The 26,096-nt window shown below is 43.4% G+C and overlaps 1 pseudogene; it reads left to right on the top strand.

Annotated features, from left to right (window-relative positions):
- Nucleotides 1-21,077, top strand: part of LOC123999854 — a 43,040-nt pseudogene extending 21,963 nt beyond the window's left edge.
- The last annotated feature ends 5,019 nt before the right edge of the window (nt 21,078-26,096 follow it).

The following is a 26,096-nucleotide window of genomic DNA, read 5'->3' as shown; positions in this document are numbered from 1 at the left end:
CAGCCATGAAATGTAGCAAATGGTTATGCAGACCGCAAACATGCACACATGCACTTGAAGGCGAGTCTAGACTGACTGATCTACAAAATCACCTTCATAAATAACTCAATACTATTTGTAGAATAGTAAGTCAGTTAATCACGATCTACCCATGATACATAATGATACATAACGGTTTCGATGCTCTTCAGGGCAGTGGCTGTGTTCGAAGCATCTATCCAGTAACTTTAGCCAACCAGCTTAATGTGTTTAATGTGGGTATATCCTCATGCCACATACAGACAGGGCTCAGAGCGGCTCTACTGCCCTGCCCAGATCTCAGTAATCTGGGGTCAGACACAGTGAGAAGGAGGCTCTGGGCTGGATGATGATGATGATGATGATGCTCTCTCCTCCTCTCCACTGATGCTGAGAGCAGTGGACAGAAGTGGACACACACACTCACTCTCACGCATGTACAATTGCACGAACAGACACATGCACAAATATAAACACACATACTCACACACTGTCCTCAGTGTTTCTGGGGTTACGATAAGGGCAAGGAGGAAATTCTGGGCAATTGAGAAAGTTTCTCTTTCCTCCAGAGGTTGCAATATAGTGAGAGATTGTTACAGAGAGAGATACTTTGGATCGTCTGCAATCAGATTGCATTGAGCCACAAGGTCTGAATGAACAACTGTCTGTTTTGGTAAATACCTTTTTCCTTAGTTGATATCTGTCTTTTGCTATTCAAGTGGGATGTATGTGGAGGAGTCTGAAATGTATATGTATGGGGAGGAGACTGGAATGTATGGGGAGGAGTCTGGAATATATGGGAGGGGTCTGGAATGTATGGGGAGGAGTCTGGAATATATGGGGAGGAGTCTGGAATATAAAAATAAAATAAAAACTTTATTTAACCAGGTAGGCTAGTTGATAACAAGTTCTCATTTGCAACTGCGACCTGGCCAAGATAAAGCAAAGCAGTTCGACACATACAACAACACAGAGTTACACATGGAACAAAAAAACATACAATCAATAATACAGTAGAAAAATCTATATACAGCATGTACAAATGAGGTAGGATAAGAGAGGTAAGGCAATAAATAGGCCATGGTGGTGAAGTAATTACAATATTGCAATTAAACACTGGAATGGATGGATGTACAGAGGATGAATGTGTAAGTAGAGATACTGGGGTGCAAAGGAGCAAAATAAATAAATAAATACATTATGGGGATGAGGTAGATTGGATGGGCTATTTACAGATGAGCTATCTACAGGTGCAGTGATATGTGAGCTGCTCTGACAGCTGGTGCTTAAAGCTATTGAGGGAGGTAAGAGTCACAGCTTCAGCAATTTTTACAATTTGTTCCAGTCATTGGCAGCAGAGACCTGGAAGGAGACCGCCAAAGGAGGAATTGGCTTTGGGGGTGACCAGTGAAATACACCTGCTGGAGCGCGTGCTACGGGTGGGTGCTGCTATGGTGACCAGTGAGCTGAGATAAGGCGGGGCTTTACCTAGCAGAGACTTGTAGATGACCTGAAGCCAGTGGGTTTGGCGACGAGTATGAAGCGGTGGCCAGCCAATGAGAGCGTACAGGTCGCAGTGGTGGGGCTTTGGTGACAAACGGATGGCACTGTGATAAACTGCATCCAATTTGTTGAGTAGAGTGTTGGAGGCTATTTTATAGATGACATCGCCAAAGTCGAGGATCGGTAGGATGGTCAGTTTGGCTGCATGAGTGAAGAAGGGTTTGTTGTGAAATAGGAAGCCGATTCTAGATTTAATTTTGATTCGAGATGCTTAATATATATGTATATGTATGGGGAGGGGTCTGGAATGTATATGTATGGGGAGGGGTCTGGAATGTATGGGAGGGGTCTGGAATGTATATGTATGGGGAGGGGTCTGGAATGTATGGGAGGGGTCTGGAATGTATATGTATGGGGAGGGGTCTGGAATGCATGGGAGGAGTCTGGAATGTATATGTATGGGGGGTCTGGAATGCATGGGAGGAGTCTGGAATGTATATGTATGGGGAGGGGTCTGGAATGTATGGGAGGGGTCTGGAATGTATATGTATGGGGAGGGGTCTGGAATGTATGGGAGGAGTCTGGAATTTATATGTGTGGGGAGGGGTCTGGAATGTATGGGAGGAGTCTGGAATGTATAGGAAAGAGTCTTGAATTTATATGTATGGGAGGAGTCTGGAATGTATAGGTATGGGGAGGGGTCTGGAATGTATAGGAGGAGTCTGAAATGTATATGTGTGGGGAGGGGTCTGGAATGTATGGGAGGAGTCTGGAATATATATGTGTTGGGAGGAGTCTGGAATGTATATGTATGTTGAGGAGTCTGGAATGATTAGGAGGAGTCTGGAATGTATGGGAGGAGTCTGGAATGTATATGTATGTTGAGGAGTCTGGAATGATTAGGAGGAGTCTGGAATGTATGGGAGGAGTCTGGAATGCATATCTATGTTGAGGAGTCTGGAATGATTAGGAGGGGTCTGGAATGTATGTCAGGAGTCTGGAATGATTAGGAGGGGTCTGGAATGTATGTCAGGAGTCTGGAATGTATAGGAAGGAGTCTGGAATGCATATGTATGTTGAGGAGTCTGGAATGTATAGGAGGAGTCTGGAATGTATATGTATGGGGGAGGGGTCTGGAATGTATAGGAGGAGTCTGGAATGTATATGTATGTTGAGGAGTCTGGAATGTATATGTATAGGGAGGGTCTGGAAATGTATAGTAGGAGTCTGGAATGTATATGTATGGGGAGGGGTCTGAAATGTATAGGAGGAGTCTGGAATGTATATGTATGGGGAGGGGTCTGGAATGTATAGGAGGAGTCTGGAATGTATATGTGTGGGGATGGGTCTGAAATGTATAGGAGGAGTCTGGAATGTATATGTGTGGGGAGGGGTCTGGAATGTATAGGAGGAGTCTGGAATGTATATGTGGGGGAGGGGTCTGGAATGTATAGGAGTCTGGAATGTATATGTGTGGGGAGGGGTCTGGAATGTATAGGAGGAGTCTGGAATGTATATGGGGGAGGGGTCTGGAATGTATGGGAGGAGTCTGGAATGTATATGTATGGGGAGGGGTCTGGAATGTATGTATGGGAGGGGTCTGGAATGTATAGGAGGAGTCTGGAATGTATATGTATGGGGAGGGGTCTGGAATGTATAGGAGGAGTCTGGAATGTATATGTGTGGGGAGGGTCTGGAATGTATAGGAGGAGTCTGGAATGTATATGTATGGGGAGGGGTCTGGAATGTATAGGGAGGAGTCTGAAATGTATATGTATGGGGAGGGGTCTGGAATGTATATGTATGGGGAGTCTGGAATGTATATGTATGGGGAGGGGTCTGGAATGTATGGGAGGAGTCTGGAATGTATATGTATGGGGATGGGTCTGGAATGTATAGGAGGAGTCTGGAATGTATATGTATGGGGAGGGGTCTGGAATGTATATGTATGGGGAGGGGTCTGGAATGTATATGTATGGGGAGGGTCTGGAATGTATAGGTAGGGGAGTCTGGAATGTATATGTATGGGGAGGGGTCTGGAATGTATATGTATGGGGAGGGGTCTGGAATGTATATGTATGGGGATGGGTCTGGAATGTATAGGAGGAGTCTGGAATGTATATGTATGGGGAGGGGTCTGGAATGTATAGGAGGAGTCTGAAATGTATATGTGTGGGGAGGGTCTGGAATGTATAGGAGGGGTCTGGAATGTATATGTATGGGGAGGGGTCTGGTATGGGAGGAGTCTGAAATGTATATGTGTGGGGAGGGGTCTGGAATGTATAGGGAGGAGTCTGGAATGTATATGTATGGGGAGGGGTCTGGAATGTAATGTATGGGGAGGGGTCTGGAATGTATATGGGGAGGGGTCTGGAATGTATATGTGTGGGGAGGGGTCTGGAATGTATGGGAGGGGTCTGGAATGTATATGTATGGGGAGGGGTCTGAAATGTATATGTATGGGGAGGGGTCTGGAATGTATAGGAGGAGTCTGGAATGTATATGTGTGGGGAGGGGTCTGGAATGTATATGTATGGGAGGGGTCTGGAAATATATGTGTTGGGAGGAGTCTGGAATGTATTATGGGGAGGAGTCTGGAATGTATGGGAGGAGTCTGGAATGCATATGTATGGGGAGGGTCTGTGATTGGGAGGGGTCTGGAATGATTGGGAGGGGTCTGGAATGTATGGGAGGAGTCTGGAATGTATAGGAAGGAGTCTGGAATGCATATGTATGTTGAGGAGTCTGGAATGTATATGTATAGGGATGGGTCTGAAATGTATAGGAGGAGTCTGGAATGTATATGTATGGGGAGGGGTCTGGAATGTATAGGAGGAGTCTGGAATGTATATGTATGGGGAGGGGTCTGGAATGTATAGGAGGAGTCTGGAATGTATATGTATGGGGAGGGGTCTGGAATGTATAGGAGGAGTCTGGAATGTATATGGGGGAGTCTGGAATGTATAGGGAGGAGTCTGGAATGTATATGTGTGGGGAGGGGTCTGGAATGTATAGGAGGAGTCTGGAATGTATATGTCTGGAATGGGGAGGGTCTGGAATGTATATGTATGGGGAGGGGTCTGGAATGTATAGGAGGGGTCTGGAATGTATATGTATGGGGAGGGGTCTGGAATGTATATGTATGGGGAGGGGTCTGGAATGTATATGTATGGGGAGGGGTCTGGAATGTATAGGAGGAGTCTGGAATGTATATGTATGGGGATGGGTCTGGAATGTATAGGAGGAGTCTGGAATGTATATGTATGGGGAGGGGTCTGGAATGTATAGGAGGAGTCTGGAATGTATGTATGGGGATGGGTCTGGAATGTATAGGAGGATTCTGGAATGTATATGTATGGGGAGGGGTCTGGAATGTATAGGAGGAGTCTGGAATGTATATGTATGGAGAGGGGTCTGGAATGTATAGGAGGAGTCTGGAATGTATGGGAGGAGTCTGGAATGTATAAGGAGGAGTCTGGAATGTATAGGGAGGAGTCTGGAATGTATATGGAGGAGTCTGGAATGTATGGGGAGGGGTCTGGAATGTATATATATGGGGAAGGGTCTGGAATGTATGGGAGGGGTCTGGAATGTATATGTATGGGGAGGGGTATGGAATGTATGGGAGGAGTCTGGAATGTATATGTGTGGGGAAGGGTCTGGAATATATGGGAGGGGTCTGGAATGTATATGTATCGGGAGGGGTCTGGAATGTATGGGAGGGGTCTGGAATGTATATGTATGGGGAGGGGTCTGGAATGTATGGGAGGGGTCTGGAATGTATATGTATCGGGAGGGGTCTGGAATGTATGGGAGGAGTCTGGAATGTATATGTATCGGGAGGGGTCTGGAATGTATGGGAGGAGTCTGGAATGTATATGTATCGGGAGGGGTCTGAAATGTATAGGAGGAGTCTGGAATGTATATGTATAGGAGGAGTCTGGAATGTATATGTATCGGGAGGGGTCTGGAATGTATGGGAGGAGTCTAGAATGTATGAGAGGAATCTTGACTGATGATCATACTCTTGATTGAATAACCTGTGTAGTTGAGACTACTGACAGTATTGATATTATGGACATGTTTGATTGACATAATGAGCGGGACACTCCCCTGGGAGGATATATAGGTGCCTCCCACCCTTTTTCTACTCAAAGCTCTGAAGAAAACGATTGATGCGGAAATGTAAGCTGATTGTTTTCTTGTCCTGTCAATAAATCTATCAGATTTACCCAGAGCTGCTTTTCCTTTATTTTCCTGGATAGTCAGCAGTTGAAGTATCCTGGGGTAAGGAATGATAGTCAGCAGTTGAAGTATCCTGGGGTAAGGAATATAGTCACTAGTTGAAGTATACTGGGGTAAGGAAATGTATAGTCACTAGTTGAATAATACTGGGGTAAGGAATGATAGTCACTAGTTGAAGTATACTGGGGTAAGGAATGTATAGTATGAAAGATAGTCAGCAGTTGAAGTATACTGGGGTAAGGAATGATAGTCAGCAGATGAAGTATACTGGGGTAAGGAATGATAGTCACTAGTTGAAGTATACTGGGGTAAGGAATGATAGTCAGCAGATGAAGTATACTGGGGTAAGGAATGATAGTCACTAGATGAAGTATACTGGGGTAAGGAATGATAGTCAGCAGTTGAAGTATACTGGGGTGATAGTCAGCAGATGAATAATGGGGTAGTGATAGTCACTAGTTGAATGATATACTGGGGTAAGGAATGATAAACGAATGATAGTCAGCAGATGAAGTATACTGGGGTAAGGAATGATAGTCACTAGTTGAAATATACTGGGGTAAGGAATGATAGTCACTAGTTGAAGTATACTGGGGTAAGGAATGATAGTCAGCAGATGAAGTATACTGGGGTAAGGAATGATAGTCAGCAGATGAAGTACACTGGGGTAAGGAATAATAGTCACTAGTTGAAGTATACTGGGGTAAGGAATGATAGTCAGCAGATGAAGTATACTGGGGTAAGGAATGATAGTCACTAGTTGAAGTATACTGGGGTAAGGAATGATAGTCAGCAGATGAAGTATACTGGGGTAAGGAATAATAGTCACTAGTTGAAGTATACTGGGGTAAGGAATGATAGTCAGCAGATTAAGTATACTGGGGTAAGGAATGATAGTCACTAGTTGAAATATACTGGGGTAAGGAATGATAGTCACTAGTTGAAGTATACTGGGGTAAGGAATGATAGTCAGCAGATGAAGTATACTGGGGTAAGGAATGATAGTCAGCAGATGAAGTACACTGGGGTAAGGAATAATAGTCACTAGTTGAAGTATACTGGGGTAAGGAATAATAGTCAGCAGATGAAGTATACTGGGGTAAGGAATAATAGTCACTAGTTGAAGTATACTGGGGTAAGGAATGAAAGTCAGCAGTTGAAGTATACTGGGGTAAGGAATGATAGTCACTAGTTGAAGTATACTGGGGTAAGGAATAATAGTCACTAGTTGAAGTATACTGGGGTAAGGAATGATAGTCAGCAGTTGAAGTATACTGGGGTAAGGAATGATAGTCACTAGTTGAAGTATACTGGGGTAAGGAATAATAGTCACTAGTTGAAGTATACTGGGGTAAGGAATGATAGTCAGCAGATGAAGTATACTGGGGTAAGGAATGATAGACAGCAGATGAAGTATACTGGGGTAAGGATGTTTTTTTTTAAACTCACACACTGTCCTCAGTGATGCCTGAGCTAGCTGTTTCTGGGGTTATGATGAAGGCATGGAGCTAAACCCAGGAACCTGACTCCTCCCCCTCTCTCTCTCTCTCTCTCTCTCTCTCTCTCTCTCTCTCTCTCTCTCTCTCTCTCTCTCTCTCTCTCCCTTCCTCTCCTCTCCCCTCTCCCTCCTCTCTCCCTCTGTTTCCCCTCTCTCCTATCATTTGCTCTGTCTCTCTCTCCTCATTTTTAATCCAGGGAGGCTTTGGGATCATGGAGGAGATGTGTGTGAACTATGTACACTACTACCCCAGAACTCAACTAGAACTCTGTAAGAGTAACATTGACCCTGGATACCTGCAGAAGTACTTCAGCTTCATCAACAGGTAATATACAGTACATGAGCACCACAGAAGGCTGGTGAAGGGAATGACAGCTCATAATAATGTCTGGAACGGAGTGAATGAAATGGCATGTGTTTGATACGATTCCCTGATGTTTTTGATACCATTCCACTAATTCTGCTCCAGCCATGAGCCCATCCTCCCCAATTAAGGTGCCACCAACCTCCTGTGATGGGCACACCAACTTGGGGGAGTGGGCAGGCACACACACACACACACACACACACACACACACACACACACACACACACACACACACACACACACACACACACACACACACACACACACACACACACACACACACACACACACACACACACACACACACACACACACACAGTACTGTAGCTTCATCGGCAGGTAACACACGCACAGGATAGCTTCATTTCTCGGTAATACCCATCCTCTTTATTAAGAAGAGCTAGCTGTCATCTTTAACCAAACACACACTGCATCTTCATTTCCGTTTTCTGCTGACTCAGCTGCCATTAGAAAATCAATCTCTGGAGAACAATCAATATTCTCCTCATCAAACAGCTGTTATTGTTCAGCAGATGAAATCCACTCACACAGACTTCACACGAACCAGCAGAAGAAAACTGCTCATTCCATTCCTTATATAAAACAATCACCAACACAAGGTCAAGAGGTGTGACCACTATGTCACATGAAACTCAAAGAGTTTGTGAACAGATTTGTGATGTCCCAATACCATGGCATCGTGTTTATGAACTGATAAACAAAGACAGCAATGTTCATTTTTTTCTCCTTTATTTAACTAGTCAAGTCAGTTAAGAACAAATTCTTATTTTCAATGACGACCTAGGAACAGTGGGCTAACTGCCTGTTCAGGGGCAGAATGACAGATTTGTACCTTGTCAGCTCGGGGGTTTGAACTTGCAACGTTCCAGTTGCTAGTCCAACGCTCTAACCACTAGGCTACCCTGCCGCCTCTACACTCTAACCACTAGGCTACCCTGCCCCCTCTACACTCTAACCACTAGGCTACCCTGCCCCCTCTACACTCTAACCACTAGGCTACCCTGCCGCCTCTACACTCTAACCACTAGGCTACCCTGCCCCCTCTACACTCTAACCACTAGGCTACCCTGCCGCCTCTACACTCTAACCACTAGGCTACCCTGCCCCCTCTACACTCTAACCACTAGGCTACCCTGCCGCCTCTACACTCTAACCACTAGGCTACCCTGCCCCCTCTACACTCTAACCACTAGGCTACCCTGCCACCTCTACACTCTAACCACTAGGCTACCCTGCCGCCTCTACACTCTAACCACTAGGCTACCCTGCCCCCTCTACACTCTAACCACTAGGCTACCCTGCCCCCTCTACACTCTAACCACTAGGCTACCCTGCCCCCTCTACACTCTAACCACTAGGCTACCCTGTACGCATCAATCTGTACTTTTCAATTTATACAAAATTAATAAAGTATCGTCACAAAACAAGAAAAACATCTATACATGGGGCATTGAACAGTCAGACAGTGCAGACTGCCACGAGGAAACAGAATAAATGGATCATTTCTCTTGGTACTGCCCTTCGGTGGTTATGAAGTCATAATGTCTGTGTTCAGATGGACCTACAAACAGTATTGTTAGGAGATCTGAAAATCCACAATCAAAAGGAAATATGATTATACTCTTAGGTAAAGTATGTATTTTCAGGGAAATCTCAATAGAAATGGTACGGAATAGAGAGGTGCGTGACCCTCGTAAGACATCACAGTAAAATAGAGGGATGTATTGCAAAAGGAAAGAGTAAATGGGTCAAATGGGTTAGTCTGTAGACATCTGAGGGTTGGAATTAAGATTAGAGTGATTGGTTGATTAGCCAATATAATTGGAATCCAGTACGATTAGGATATAAACTATATACAGTCCCTTCAGAAAGTATTCAGACCCCTTGACCTTTTCCAAATTTTGTTACGTTATAGCCTTTTTCTAAAATGGATTTTAAAAAATGTATCCTCACCAATCTACACTCAATACCCAATAATGACAAAGCTAAAACAGTTTTTAGAAATTTTGGCAAAATTATTACACATAAAAACATAACCTTATTTACTTATTTAATTGAGACCTGAAAATAGCTGTGCAGCAATGCGCACCCATCCAACCTGACAAATCTTGAGAGGATCTGCAGAGAAGAATGGGAGAAACTCCCCAAATACAGGTGTGCCAAGCTTGTAGCGTCACACCCAAGAAGACTTACGGCTGTAATCGCTGTTCAAGGCTGCTTCAACAAAGTACTGAGTAAAGGGTCTGAATAGTTATGTAAATGTTATATTTCATTTTTTCATTTTTAATAAATTAGCAAACATTTATAAAACCTGTTTTTGCTTTGGCATTATGCGGTATTGTGTGTAGGTAGATTGATGAGCATTTAAAATAAAACACTTTTAGAATAAGGCTGTAATGTAAGAAAATGTGGAAACGTCAAGAGGTCTGAATACTTCTGAAGGATCTGTATTCACTTATTCCACATGTTGTTGTGATACAAAACATCTCACCCATCTACACACAATACCCCATAATGAAAAAGTTAAAACATGGTTTTAGACATTGTATTGAAAATGAAATGCAGAAATATCTCATTTACATAAGTATTCACACCCTTAAGTCAATATACGTTGGAATCAGCTTTGGCAGTGATTACAGCTGTGAGTCTTTCTGGGTAAGTCTCTAAGAGCTGTGAGTCTTTCTGGGTAAGTCTCTAAGAGCTGTGAGTCTTTCTGGGTAAGTCTCTAAGAGCTGTGAGTCTTTCTGGGTAAGTCTCTAAGAGTTGTGAGTCTTTCTGGGTAAGTCTCTAAGAGCTGTGAGTCTTTCTGGGTAAGTCTCTAAGAGCTGTGAGTCTTTCTGGGTAAGTCTCTAAGAGCTGTGAGTCTTTCTGGGTAAGTCTCTCATTTGGATTGTACAATATTTGCACATTATTCTTTCAAAAATGTTCAAGCTCTGTCAAATTGGTTGTTGATCATTGCTAGACAGCCATTTTCAAGTCTTGCCATAGATTTTCAGGCTGATTTATGTCAAAACTGTAACTAGGCCACTCAGGAACATTTAACGTCATCTTGGCAAGCAACTCCAGTTTATAGTTTGTCTTGTGGTTTAGCTTAATGTCCTGCGGAAAGGTAAATTTGTCTCCCAGTGTCTGTGATTTTGCCTGTGCTTGGCCCTATTACATTTATTTTTTACCTTTTAAAACTTGCTTGTCCTTGTCCGATGAAAAGCATACCCATAGCATGATGCAGCCACCACCACACTTTGTATTCAGGACATAAAGTTAATTTCTTTGCTACATTTTTTGCAGTTTTACTTTAGTGCCTTATTGCCAAAAGGATGCGTATTTTTATATTTTATTCACTTCTCGACTGACGGATCTTACACATAATTGTATTTGGGGTACAGAGATGAGGTAAAAATCATGTTAAACACTATTATTGCACAAATAATGAGTGAATTTTTACTCCTGAACTTAAATAGGCTTGCCCTAAAAAAGGGGTTGAATACTTATTGAATCAAGATATTTCAGTTTCGTGCTCAGTTATTTGTAGTTCATTTCTAAAAATGAAAACTTATTTCAAAATTCCACTTTGAAATAAGGTTTATTGTGTGTAGACCAGTGACACACAATCTACATTTTATCCATTTTAAATTCAGGCTGTAATACAACCAACATGTGGAAGAAGTCAAGGGGTGTGAATACTTACTGAATTTATGTTGAATTGTAATGTTTTCCACCAAGTCATTGGGGCATGGAGTCTACAAGGTGTCGAAAGCATTCCATAGGGACGTTGGCCCATGTTGACTCCAATGCTTCCCACAGTTGTGTCAAGATGGCTGGTAGTGGATTTCTACTCCGAACAGCTCATTCCATCTCATCCCACAGATGCTCAGTTGGATTGAGATCTGGTGACTGGGAAGGCCACTGCAGTAAGCTGAATTCAGTGTCATGTTTATGAATCCATTCCTGGACAATCCTAACCTTGTGTCAAGGACCATTATCCTGCTGAAAAAAAATATTTTTGTAGATGGGTACACTGCTGCCATGAAGGGATGCACCTGATTGACAATGATGTATCCTGTGGCTTTGAAATGTTGCTCCACTTTTATCACGGAGCCCAATGTGCGCCATGAAAACACACCCCACACCACCACCTGGTACCAGCAGGATTAGGTAGGTTACTTTCTAAATGTAATCTGTTACAGGTACTAGTTAACCGTCCAAAATTGTAATCGGTGGCGTAACTTTTGGATTAACCAAACTCAGTAACATAATCTGATTACATTCCGTTACTTTTAGATGACTTTCCTCTTCATCTTAAGAGGCATTAGAAGAAGACAAAAAAAGCAGTTTCCCAATTGAATGACATCTATCGCAGGATAAATCAATGTTAAAGTTTACATAGCTGGCCATACGTGGATTTCAACTTTTACTTTATGGTTTGGTTATGTAGGCTTCTTCTAATCACTTTCTACCACACATAATAATATGATTAAATTATATCTTTACATTAAAAACCAAAGTCTATCAGAAGTTTAGTCATTCCAATAAATGCATTTTATTTATATTTATCTATTTAACTAGGCAAGTCAGTTAACAACAAATTCTTATTTACAATGACGGCCTACTTTTATAACCCTTGATATTCAAGAATAGGACTTGGAAATATGGAAGTATAGATTAGCCAAACTGTTTTACCTGAGCATGACCCCTAAACTAAGGACATATTAGCCAGCCCTACTCTGTTGTTTATGATTTTGCGCTCATGGAATGGCATGCTTTGAGCACTACTGAAAACTGCTATTTACATGTGATAAATGAATGCCATATTCTGCATTTGCTAAAGGCCTATTGTTTACCTTTTTGTTGGTGACACTTTGATATATTGATAATATGCAGCTGTTTAAAGTGCAAATTCACAGATGAAACAATAACAAAACAGTTGACCCGCCTCTATTTTGGTAAAAAGCTGAGGGATGGGCCTGAAGAAATGTAACAACTCTGAGGTTAATAGACAGAGCTATGGAAGCAAGGACTGGCCATCCATGATATCAACATTATTGTTTTAACCATGTTATGAGGCTATACAGTGTTTGTTTACATTTACAATACTTATAAACATTGCATATAAACAAGTTTATATTTTGGGTTCTCATGGAATGTGTCAATTGAACTAAGCTCATGAGGCATTTAAGTTATATTCTTCAAGAATCAGTGGATACCGTTCAAAAGTTTAGGGTCACTTAGACCTGGTTTTTGGAAGAAAAGCAAATGTTTTTGTCCAATTAAATAACATCAAATTGATCTGAAATACAAGTGAAGACATTGTTAATGTTGTAAATGACTATTGTAGCTGGAAAAGTCTGATTTCTTATGGAATATCTACATAGGTGTACAGAGGTCCATTATCAGAAACCTCTTCTGTGTTCCAATGGCACGTTGTGTTAGCTAATCCAAGTTTATAATATTAAAAGGCTAACTGATCATTAGAAAACCCTTTACCAATTATGTTAGCACAGCTGGAAACTGTTGTTCTAATTACAGAAGAAATACAACTGGCCTTCTTTAGACTAGTTGAGTATCTGGAGCATCAGCATTTGTGGGTTCGATTACAGGCTCAAAATGGCAAGAAACAAATAACTTTCTTCTGAAACTTATCAGTCTATTCTTGTTCTGAGATATGAAGGATATTCCATGCGAGAAATTGCCAAGAAACTGAAGATCTCATACATCGCTGTGTACTACTCCCTTCACAGAACAGCACAAACTGGCTCTAACCAGAATAGAAGAGTGGGAGGGCCCGGTGCACAACTGCGCAAGAGGACAAGTACATTAGAGTGTCTAGTTAGAGAAACAAGACACCTCACAAGTCCTCAACTGGCAGCTTCATTAAATACTACCTGCAAAACACCAGCCTCAATGTGTTTGATGAAGGCCACTGTCAACATTGGATGCTGCAAAGAAAAAGCCATATCTCAGACTAGTTCTTCAAAGGTATCTCTAATCTGATCAAATAAATGTTGCTGGTAATGTAACGGATTACAGTTACCGTTTTTTTGGTAATCCCTTACATGTGGTCCGTTACTCCCCAACCCTGGGTACCAGCCTGCAATGTTGTGGCATGATGGATGCATGTACTCTGGGTTTTGTCCATACTCTAGTTAAGCGTGAAACAGCAGGAAGTGGGATTCATCGGACCAGCCAATGTTTTTCCAATTCTCCAGTGTTTATGTTCCATAGCCCACTGCAACCACAGTTTCTTGTTTTTTCCTGAAAGATGTGGAACTCTAAACGGTCGCCGGCTGCCATTACCCCATTCATGTCAAGGTACAACAAGTTTGCATTATTTTATGGCTCTCTGGGCACCAATGTTGGACTGTCAGTTGACTAACTGTAGCCCTTCTATTGCTCTGCACAATGTGTCAGCCTCCTTTGTTCTCATTAATAACCCATTTTCGACCACTGGCCTGCCATTGGCTGGATATCCTTTGGGTAGTGAATCATTCTTGAAACACGGGACACTGTTGAGATTGAAAACCCCAGCAGCGTTGCAGTTCTTGACACACTCAAACCAGTGCGACTGGCAGTGACTACCATACCCTGTTCAAAGGCACTTAAATCTTTTGTCTTGCCCATTCGTCCTCTGAATCTACGTCTCGATTTGTCTCAAGGCATGAAAATGCTTCTTTAACATGTCTCCTCCCTTTCATCTTCACTGATTGGTGGATTTAAAAATTTACATCAACAATAGATCATAGCTTTCACCTGGGTTCACCTGGTCAGTCTATGTCAAGAAAATAGTTTTTAATGTTTTGTACACTCAGTGCATACAGCGCATTCGGAAAGTATTCAGACCCCTTGACTTTTTCCACATTTTGTTAGGTTACAGCCTAATTCTGAAATTGAATACATCCCCCCCCCATCAATCTGCACACAATACCCCAGAATGACAAAGTAAAAACAGTTGTATATTTTTTTTGCTAATTAATAAATAAAAAACTGAAATATCACATTTACATAAGTATTCAGACCCTTTACTCAGTACTTTGTTGAAGCACATTTGGCAGTGATTACAGCCTAGAGTCTTCTTGGGTATGATGTACAAGCTTGGCACACCTGTATTTGTGGATTTTCTCCAAATCTTCTCTAATGATCCTCTCAAGCTCTGTCAGGTTGGATGGGGAGTGTTGCTGCACTACTATTTTCAGGTCTTTTCAGAGATGTTCTCTCGGTTTCAAGTCCAAGCTCTGGCTGGGCAACTCAAGGACATTCATAGACTTGTCCCGAAGACACTCCTGCATTGTCTTGGCTGTGTGCTTAGGGTCGTTGTCCTGTTGGAACGTGAACCGAGCTCTGAAGCAGGTTTTCATCAAGGATCTCTCTGTAATTTGCTCCGTTCATCTTTCCCTCGATCCTGACTAGTGTCCCTGCCCCTGAAAAACATCCCCATAGCATCATAGCATGATGCTGCCACCACCATGCTTCACCGTAGGGATGGTTCCAGGTTTCCTTCAGATGTGATGCTTGGCATTCATACCAAAGAGTTAAATCTTGGTTTCATCAGACCAGAGAATCTTGTTTCTCATGGTCTGATAGTCTTTAGGTGCCTTTTGGAAAACTCCAAGCGGGCTGTCATGTGCCGTTTACGGAGGAGTGGCTTCCGTCTGGCCACATTACCATAAAGGCCTGATTGGTCAAGTGCTGCAGAGATGGCTTTTCTTCTGGAATGTTCTCCCATCCCACAGAGGAACTCTAGAGCTCTGACAGAGTGACCATCAGGTTCTTGGTCACCTCCCCGACCAATGTCGCTTCTCCCCTGATTTCTCAGTTTGGCCAGGCGGCCAGCTTTAGGAAGAGTCTTGGTGGTTCCAAACTTCTTCCATTTAAGAATGATGAAGGCCACTGTGTGCTTGGGGACCTTCTATGCTGCAGAAATGTTTTGGTACCCTTCCCACAATCCTGTCTTGGAGCTCTACGGACAATTCACTTGACCTCATGGCTTGGTTTTTGTTCTGACATGCACTGTCAACTGTGGGACCTTATATGGACAGGTGTGAGCCTTTCCAAATCATCTCCAATCAATTGAATTACCACAGGTGGACTCCAATCAAGTTGTGGAAACATCTCAAGGATGATCAATGGAAAGAGGATGCACTTGAGCTCAATTTTGAGTCTCATAGCAAAGGGTCTGAATACTTATGTACATTTCTGTTTTTAATTTTTAATAGATTTGCAGAAAATCTAAAAACCTGTTTTTGCTTTGTCATTATGGGGTATTGTGTGTAGATTGCTGAGTATTTTGTATTTAATCCATTTTAGAAAAAGGCTGTAACGTAACAAAATGTGGAAAAAGTGAATGGGTCTGAATACTTTCTGAAGGCGTAATATAAAAGGGGATTAGAAAGGATGCAGGTAATGGTATTTGATAGATTTCAGTTCTTTCATAGATGATCTACATCCCACTCCATATTTATTCACATAAACCTGGTTCTCCGTATACTCCGTATTTGTTTTTACAACAAGCTCTGTCTATGAGGGAGTACTAACATGAGCATGACCATGACCATGCTTGGCCATTCAATGTCTCATCCTCCCTCACCCTCCTTCACTGTCCTCTCATCCTCCCCCTGCTCCCTCCTTCCCCCTACCAATCCTCCTTCACTGTCCTCTCATCCTCCCCCTGCTCCCTCCTTCCCCCTACCAATCCCTCTTCACTGTCCTCTCATCCTCCCCCTGCTCCCTCCCTCCTTCCCCTACCAATCCTCCTTCACTGTCCTCTCATCCTCCCCCTGCTCCCTCCTTCCCCTACCAATCCTCCTTCACTGCCCTCCCTCCCTCCCTCCCTCCCTCCCTCCCTCCCTCCCTCCCTCCCTCCCTCCCTCCCTCCCTCCCTCCCTCCCTCCCTCCCTCCCTCCCTCCCTCCCTCCCTCCCTCCCTCCCTCCCTCCCTCCGTCCCTCCCTCCCTCCCTCCCTCCTTCACTGTCCTCTCATCCTCCCCCTGCTCCCTCCTCCCCCTACCAATCCTCCCTCTCTCCCTCACTGTCCTCTGATCCTCCCCGTGCACCCTCCTCCCTCCCCCTATCTCACCCTCCTTCACTGTCCTCTCCTCCTCCCCCTCTTATTCCCCCTCTCTCCCTACTTCACCCTCCTTCACTGTCCTCTCATCCTCCCCCTCTTTCCCTCTTTTTCCCCCCCTACCTCACCTTCATCCCTCCCCTCCCCCTCCCCTCTCCTCCTCTCAGGTTCCAGGGTGGTGATGTGTGTAGCTGTGGTCAGACCAGTGTGACGGACCAGTTCTCCTCTTTGTCCTGGGACTCCTTCAGTGGAGAGGTGCTCAACTCTCTCTACAACACCGCTCCCATCTCCATGGCCTGTAACCAGTCCTCTGCCAAGCTCTTCCCTGTGAGTATAGTACAGGACAGTAGAGTACAGTTATAGTATAGGACAGGACAGTAGAGTACAGTTATAGTAAATATTCTAAATATGGTTCCGGAGAAAGAAGGCAGTCGTTTTAAGGGTCTCCAACCGATTGCATTTTTTATTTGTTTATTTGCGTTGTTTGTAACTTATTTTTGTACTTATTTTGTACATAATGTTGCCGCAACCAGCTTTTATGACCCAAAAATAACTTCTGGACATCAGGACTGTGATTACTCACCACGGACTGTCAGAATCCTTTTTTCTTTTCATGAGTCTGAGGAGCCCGATGCGAATGATAAACTGCTTTCTCAGGAACATGCCCAGATCCCTGTGATTTGCGTAAAGAGGAGGCGGAGAAAAAGGCCTTATGAGAATTTGTAGGTGATCGAATAAACCCCCACTTCCTTCCATTCTGATAGCAAACGTGCAATCTTTGGAGAATAAAATAGATGACCTACACGGAAGATTAAATTACCAACATTAAACATTAAAAACTGAAATATCTTCAGCTTCACGGAGTCGTGGCTGAACGACGACACTATCAACATACAGCTGGCTGGTTATACGATGTACTGGCAGGATAGAACAGCAGCTTCTGGTAAGACAAGGGGCGGTGGACTATGTATTGTTGTAAATAACAGCTGGTGCACGATATCTAAGGAAGTCACAAGCTATTGCTCGCCTGAGGTAGAGTATCTCATGATAAGCTGTAGACCACACTATCCACCTAGAGAGTTTTCATCTGTATTTTTCGTAGCTGTTTACATACCATCACAGTCAGAGGCTGGCACTAAGACAGCATTGAATGAGCTGTATTCCTGTTATGAGAATTATGTTCTCGATATTCATAAACCAATTCAATTAACTACTCAGTCTACTAACCAGGATTTGTAAAATACTGGTGGAAATGAAACAGACGGAGGCCCAGCTAAAATAGTCAATAAGGTTTATTCACGAGAGAGCTGGTTAGTTGTACAAAACCATTCATTTTATACTGGCTTCTTACTCACATACTTTCACAAAAAAACATTAGGCATCCTACGCACACACTGTCCTGCTACCCAGCCGATAAAGATTAGGGGAGTCCGTGAGAATCACTCCCTGTCCTCCCAAAGAGATAGGGAGAGCCTGGGAAGTACTCTCAGTGGCCCCAGCCAAGGTCGGCACCGAAACTTGCTCAGACAGTCTGTTTTTTAGATACTATAATAGACATTGTTACAGTTATATTGTTTTACCCTAATTCTGAGTTAAACTACACACATCATGACTAAAACTACACACATGATTTATTATAATTTTACTGACTAACACTACACACGTAATTGATTATAGTTTTATGATTCTAATCAATTTCATACAATTATATGGCTTCAGATTTGATTGTATAGTACAGGGCAGTAGAGTACAGTAGAGTACAGTTATAGTATAGTACAGGACAGTAGAATGTGCAGGTGTAGTATATTACAAGACAGTACGGTATAGTTATAGTATCGTACATGACAGTGCAGTTGTAATGATCTTCGTCTGTTGTTTGTAGAAAGTCAGACCGAAATGCAGCGTGTAGGTTACTCATGACTTTTAATGAAGCTAATACGGTACATGAAATAACGGAAGAAGAAAACAACAAACGAATGAAACTAATACAGCCTATCTGGTGACTAACACTAAGACAGGTACAATCACCCACGAAATACAACGCGCACTCAGGCTACCTAAATACGGTTCCCAATCCGAGACAACTAGAACCAGCTGACTCCAATTAGGAATCGCCTCAGGCAGCCAAGCCTAACTAGACACACCCCTAATAATACACACTCCCAATTAATACAAACCCAATACGAAATAACAACATATAAACCCATGTCACACCCTGGCCTACCCAAACATATAACAAAAACACAAGATACAATGACCAAGGCGTGACAGCAGTAGAGTATAGTAGAGTATATTTAAAATATAGTAAATGACAATAGAGGGGAGTTATGGTACAGGACAGTAGAGTACAGTTATAGTACAGGACTGTAGAGTACAGTTGGAGTACAGGATAGTATAGTACAGTTATAGTATAGCACAGGACAGTAGATTACAGTTATGTACAGGATAGTATAGTACAGTTATATTATAGCACAGGACAGTAGATTACAGTTATGTACAGGATAGTATAGTACAGTTATAGAATAGCACAGGACAGTAGAGTACAGTTATGTATAGGATAGTATAGTATAGATATATATAGTACAGGACAGTACAGTAGAGTATAGTTATGTATAGTACAGTAGAGTATAGTTATGTATAGTTATGTATAGTACAGTAGAGTATAGGTATGTATAGTTATGTATAGTACAGTAGAGTAATTGTTATGTATAGTACAGTAGAGTATAGTTATGCATAGTACAGTAGAGTATAGTTATGTATAGTACAGTAGAGTAATTGTTATGTATAGTACAGTAGAGTATAGTTATGTATAGTACAGTAGAGTATAGCTATGTATATTTCAGGACAGTACAGTAGAGTATAGTTATGTATTTTACAGTAGAGTATAGTTATGTATAGTACAGTAGAGTATAGTTATGCATAATTCAGGACAGTACAGTAGAGTATGGTTAGAGACTAACTCTACCGTATAGAGACCTGGTGACTGGAGACTAACTCTACCGTATAGAGACCTGGTGACTGGAGACTAACTCTACCGTATAGAGACCTGGTGACTGGAGACTAACTCTACCGTATAGAGACCTGGTGACTGGAGACTAACTCTACCGTATAGAGACCTGGTGACTGGAGACTAACTCTACCGTATAGAGCATATTCTCATAGAGAAACACTGCACAGAAACACATTCCATCACACATGATCAAACACACAGTTTAACAGTTCAAATGTGCGCTTAACCATCACAAAAAACGAGTCAAAAGTTCACAGCACATTTAAGGTCTTCACAGTACAGTGATAATCACACACACACACACACACACACACACACACACACACACACACACACACACACACACACACACACACACACACACACACACACACACACACACACACACACACACACACACACACACACACACACACACACACACACACACACACACACACACACACACACACCTTGTCTGACTGCTTCTGTGTTTTTTTTGTGCCAGGGCGACTGGGAAAGGCAGGAGCTTCCTGTTGTGACATCACAGCTCCAGAGGCCCCGCTACCCGTGTGAGGGGGGCAAGCTGCCCTCCCAGAGCAGTGAGCCCACCGTGGTGCAGCCTGACAGGGGGGAGGAGGTCTGATGCTCTCTCTGGTGATCTACTTCACCTCCACCACATCAACAACACAAGGACTAGCATGATATCAGCTCTGTCATCATCACATTGCAGTATTATTACACAGTGAATTACGACAACATACTCCAACATCTCTCACCAGATATGTTTTGTCCAATGAATGTGAAAACATTGTCACATTGTTGGGTGAAGATACTGGTGGATAAATATGAAGCTTGATTTTACTGGTCGTCGTGGTTTATCATTTTAAGCTGTATGTTAATCATTGACATCAAGAACTGCATATCAATGATACATGTTAAAGTCTTCTAAACCTGCCACTCAATTGATTTGGACATATAGGACCAGTTTCCCAGAGACAGATTAAGCCTAGTTCTAGTCCCATGCTTAACAAATATCAATATTGTCTGTCCCAAAGAAAGAATTCCTGCATTGCATTTGAAATGAATCAATAAAGTGTATTGAAGAATTCACAGGCAAGCAGTTCGACCTTTTGTTTTATACAGGCAAGTAATTATATTTCGTTAATTAATTATCATTGACTCCAATTCAGCAAGAAGAAAATACTGGGTATTCAGTTCTACAATTAACATAGCGCAGTATACAACACTAATATGAACACAACAGCTAAATGAAACCAATGGGATCATATAACATGCTCACATATAGAGTGCCACAGTAAGAGTCATAATACCCATTAAACCTAGCGGTCAAACAGGGAAATGGTTCCAATCGTTTTTCCACCATAGATTTTTCCCATGGGGGATTTTAGAAATAATTCAAATAAGGGCTGTGTTTTGTGTAGGCTTACCCTGGCGTGACGTTTTCATAACCGTGTATATCTCTCTAGGATAAGGTGGTCGGCAGGGTAAATGTCCTTCACACAGTTGTTTGAGGGGTCAAAGTGCAACTTGAGGTATGCCTTAGCCTCGGATACCACTCCGATTCCCCCCAGAGTAAACTTCTCAATCTTTAAAAAGTCAGCATTGACCTGAGAGAGAGAGAGAGAGAGCACTTAACCTCCTGCAGGTTAGCGATGGATGTCTTACAATGCTACTAACAGAAGATTACATTCACCCCCGAAGCTTGATTGCTAGGAAAAACCTACAAGGATAAACCATCAGATTAATTGATCTGCTGTTGTTACCGTGTCAAGTGACTACGATACCAGACAGCTGGTCTAGGTTCTCTACTCTCGCCCCCCAAATATCAACCCATCAGGAGCATTGAAAACCGTAAGGCTGATCAATCAATCAAATGTGTTGTCATGTGTTGCTGCCTTGCTATGTTGTCTCTCTTGTTGTGATGTGTATTTTGTCCTATATTATATTGTATTTATTATTATTATTATTTTTAATCCCAGGCCCCCGTCCCCGCAGGAGGCCTTTTGCCTTTTGGTAGGCCATCATTGTAAATTAGAATGTATTCTTAACTGATTTGCCTAGTTAAATAAAGGTTAAATAAAATAAATAGTATTTTGTAAAGTCCTTTTTACATCAGCACATACAGTTGAAGTCGGAAGTATACATACACTTTAAAACTCGTTTTACTTGATTTAGTTAAACATTTCAAATATGGACTGTCCAGGGATATTTTTGCCTCAATCTTGATAAGAAATGACCACATTGGAAAATGTTATATAAAAAAATACAAGTGAGCAACACCATTAAAACATTGGTTTTCCATTCATACAACGTGTTGGGTAAATTGCCACAGTAAACGAGGAAATACTTTTTTTTTCCAAATAGATAACGTCGCCCTTAGTCTGCTCATAAAATAGGACTAAGTTCCCTTACAAAAAAAGATTGCAGTTTTGAAATTGCAGTAAAAGTGCAGTAACTGCAGTTGACTGTGATATTTTGGCGCAGTAATTACAGAATAAACTGCATTTATATTGTACTGTAACTGCAGTTACACAGCAAAACCACTGCAGCAAAAAACAGTTATTTTGGACTTAATTGTTTTAATTTCACCTCTATTTAACCAGGTAGGCCAGTTGAGAACAAGTTCTCATTTACAACTGCGACCTGACCAAGATAAAGCAAAGCAGTGCAACAAAAACAACAACTCAGAGTTACACATGGAAGAAACAAACATACAGTCAATAACACAATAGAAAAATCTATATACAGTGTGTGCAGATGAAATAAGGAGGTAAGGCAATAAATAGGCCTATAGTGGCAAAGTAATTACAATTTAGCAGTTTACACTGGAGTGAAATATGTGCAGGTGAGGATCTGCAAGTAGAAATACTGGTGTGCAAAATAACAGAAAAACAAAAACAAATATGGGGACGAGGTAGATAGTTGGTTGGATGGGCTATTTACAGATGGGCTGTGTACAGCTGCAGTGATCGGTAAGCAGCAGAGGGAGATATAAGTCTCCAAACTTCAGTGACTTTGGCATTTCGTTCCAGTCATTGGCAGCAGAGAACTGGAAGGAAAGGAGGTGTTGGCTTTGGGGATGACCAGTGAAATATACCTGCAGGAGCATGTACTATGGGTGGGTATTGCCATGGTGACCAGTGAGCTGAGATAAGGCGGAGCTATACCTTGCAAAGACTTATAGATGACCTGGAGCCAGTGGGTTCGGCAACGAATATGACCAGCCAACGAGAGCATACAGGTCGCAGTGGTGGGTAGTATATGGGGCTTTGGTAACAGAACAAATTACACTGTGATAGACTGCATTCAATTTGCTGAGTGTTGGAGACTAATTTGTAAATGACATCGCTGAAGTCAAGGATCGGTAGGATAGTCAGTTTTACAAGGGTATGTTTGGCAGCATGAGAGCAGGCATTGTTGCAAAATAGGATGCCAATTCTAGATTTAACTTTGGATTGGAGATGTTTAATGTGAGTCTGGAAGGAGAGTTTACAGTCTAGTCAGACACCTAGATATTTATAGTTGTCCACATATTCTAAGTCAGAACCGTCCAGAGTAATGATGCTAGTCGGGCGGGCGGGTGCGGGCAGCAATCGGTTTAAGAGCATGCATTTAGTTTTACTAGCATTTAAGAACAGTTGGAGGCCACGGAAGGAGTGTTGTTTGGGCGTTGAAGCTCATTTGTCGGTTTGTTAACACAGTGTCCAAAGAAGGGCCAGATGTCAGTGATCTTGGATATACAGTATATACAGAGAAAAGAGTCGGTCTGAGAATTGATCCCTGTGACACCCCCATAGAGACTGCCGGATGTCCGGACAACAGGCCCTCTGACACACTGAACTCTGTCTAAGAAGTAGTTAGTGAACCAGGTGAGGCAGTCACTTGAGAAACCAAGGCTGTTGAGTCTGCTGATAAGAATACAGTATTTGCAGCACACGATATTGCAGTTATACACCACTCTAACTGCAGTTATACTGCACTCTGACTGCAATATTTTATTGTAAGGGGTTGTTCCAAGGATAATACCAACCAGAGGGACGAGATAGTCTTGAAAAATGTTGGCTGCCATCAAGAATAAAGATAACCTCAACATCTGAGTTAGATTGTGGTAAATTGCTGGCCAATGTTGGTTGCAATTGAGATCAGCAGTGCAGGTGGTTTCAGCGCGTATTGAATGTTTAACGAGAGATCAGCTGGAAAAAAACTGGTGGCTCATCCATGGTTGCAATTGGCCCAGAGTGTTTAAAGACAGTTCTTAATCCATCCTTAAGAACTGTGGGCTCAGAGAACCTGAGACTGTTCTTAATGATACTAAACTAAACCTGACTCCTTTCTTCAAAATAACTAGTCCATGCTAAATATTTTAGAATGTATTTTTCTTTAATGTAGAAAAATAAAGACAGGAAGTGCTCCCAACAATTCAGCAGTTACATGGACACATCAGCTAATGGATTTTAGTAGGGAAATAGGGAAAGGGAGGGGATACCTAGTTAGTTGTAGAAATGAATGAATGTATTCAAATGAAATGTGTCTTCCACATTTAACCCAACCCCTCTGAATCAAAGTGGTGAGGGGGATGCTGCCTTAATCAACATCCACGTCATCGGCGCCCAGGAAACAGGGGCAGAATGACAGATTTTTACCTTGTCGGATTCGGGATTCGATCCAGCAACATTTTGGTTACTGGCCGAAAGCTCCGACCCACCAGTAGTCTCTTTCTTTAATGAAAACCGCATTTAAAAAAGAGGTCTAAGATAGACTCTGATGAGGTCACAAAACACTTACACCCGTTCATTCACGTCTCAATGTCAAAACCATTTGGGTCCAGTGAGTCTGTTCCTTTGCTTCCTTCCCTCGCAGGAAGCCCCGGCTCTGTTCCACAAACGAGCTTGTCTGGAGGCTTGTCTAACCCAGGCCCAAGCCTGGACACTAGCTCAACCGCAGTAAAAGTCTACGGGCCTAGCGTCTAACCCATGGACCCAGCCTAGCCAAGACCCTCCTTAGCCTGCTCCATTCCAAATCGTTATTTCACACCATCTCTTTCGCACCTCTCTCTTCTCTTCCTGTCTCTCTTCCTGTCAGTACTTCATGCTGAGTCTTTCATCCCCTCGCTCACTTCTCTTCCTCCCTTCTAGTATAGGCAGGGCCTATGGAGGGCTTCAACGTAGGCAGGGTCTGTGGAGGGCTTCAACGTAGGCAGGGCCTGTGGAGGGCTTCAACATAGGCAGGGCCTGTGGAGGGCTTCAACGTAGGCAGGGGCTATGGAGGGCTTCAACGTAGGCAGGGCCTGTGGAGGACTGCAGTGTAGGCAGGGCCTGTGGAGGGCTGCAGTGTAGGCAGGGCCTGTGGAGGGCTGCAGTGTAGGCAGGGCCTGTGGAGGGCTGCAGTGTAGGCAGGGCCTGTGGAGGGCTTCAACGTAGGCAGGGCCTGTGGAGGGCTGCAGTGTAGGCAGGGCCTGTGGAGGGCTTCAACGTAGGCAGGGCCTGTGGAGGGCTTCAACGTAGGCAGGGCCTGTGGAGGGCTTCAACGTAGGCAGGGCCTGTGGAGGGCTTCAACATAGGCAGGGCCTGTGGAGGGCTTCAACATAGGCAGGGCCTGTGGAGGGCTTCAACGTAGGCAGGGCCTGTGGAGGGCTGCAGTGTAGGCAGGGCCTGTGGAGGGCTTCAACGTAGGCAGGGCCTGTGGAGGGCTTCAACGTAGGCAGGGCCTGTGGAGGGCTTCAACGTAGGCAGGGCCTGTGGAAGGCTTCAATGTAGGCAGGGCCTATGGAGGGCTTCAACATAGGCAGGGCCTGTGGAGGGCTTCAATGTAGGCAGGGCCTGTGGAGGGCTTCAACGTAGGCAGGGCCTGTGGAGGGCTTCAACGTAGGCAGGGCCTGTGGAGGGCTTCAACGTAGACAGGGCCTGTGGAGGGCTTCAACATAGGCAGGGCCTGTGGAGGGCTTCAACATAGGCAGGGCCTGTGGAGGGCTTCAACGTAGGCAGGGCCTGTGGAGGGCTTCAACATAGGCAGGGCCTGTGGAGGGCTTCAACATAGGCAGGGTCTGTGGAGGGCTTCAACGTAGGCAGGGCCTGTGGAGGGTTTAAACGTAGGCGGGCCTGTTGAGGGCTGAAACATTGGGCTAGGGCCAGGGCTGTGTGATTGTGTGCTCTGCACTCTGACACGCTGCTCTGCTCTAATGCTACGCTGTGTTGGGCTGATGTGATGGGATGTGTGCCTAATGATAAGGGACAGGGGAATAGATCCTCTGGGACAGGAGGGGACCTGGAGATTACACCCCAACATACCACAGCCTTAACACACACACACACACGCACGCACGCACGCACGCACGCACGCACGCACGCACGCACGCACGCACGCACGCACGCACG

Source organism: Oncorhynchus gorbuscha, linkage group LG16, assembly GCF_021184085.1.
Source record: "Oncorhynchus gorbuscha isolate QuinsamMale2020 ecotype Even-year linkage group LG16, OgorEven_v1.0, whole genome shotgun sequence".
Classification (NCBI taxonomy): Eukaryota; Metazoa; Chordata; class Actinopteri; order Salmoniformes; family Salmonidae; genus Oncorhynchus; species Oncorhynchus gorbuscha.
The sequence above is the reverse complement of the archived record's forward strand: the minus strand, read 5'-3'. Positions and strand labels throughout refer to the sequence as shown.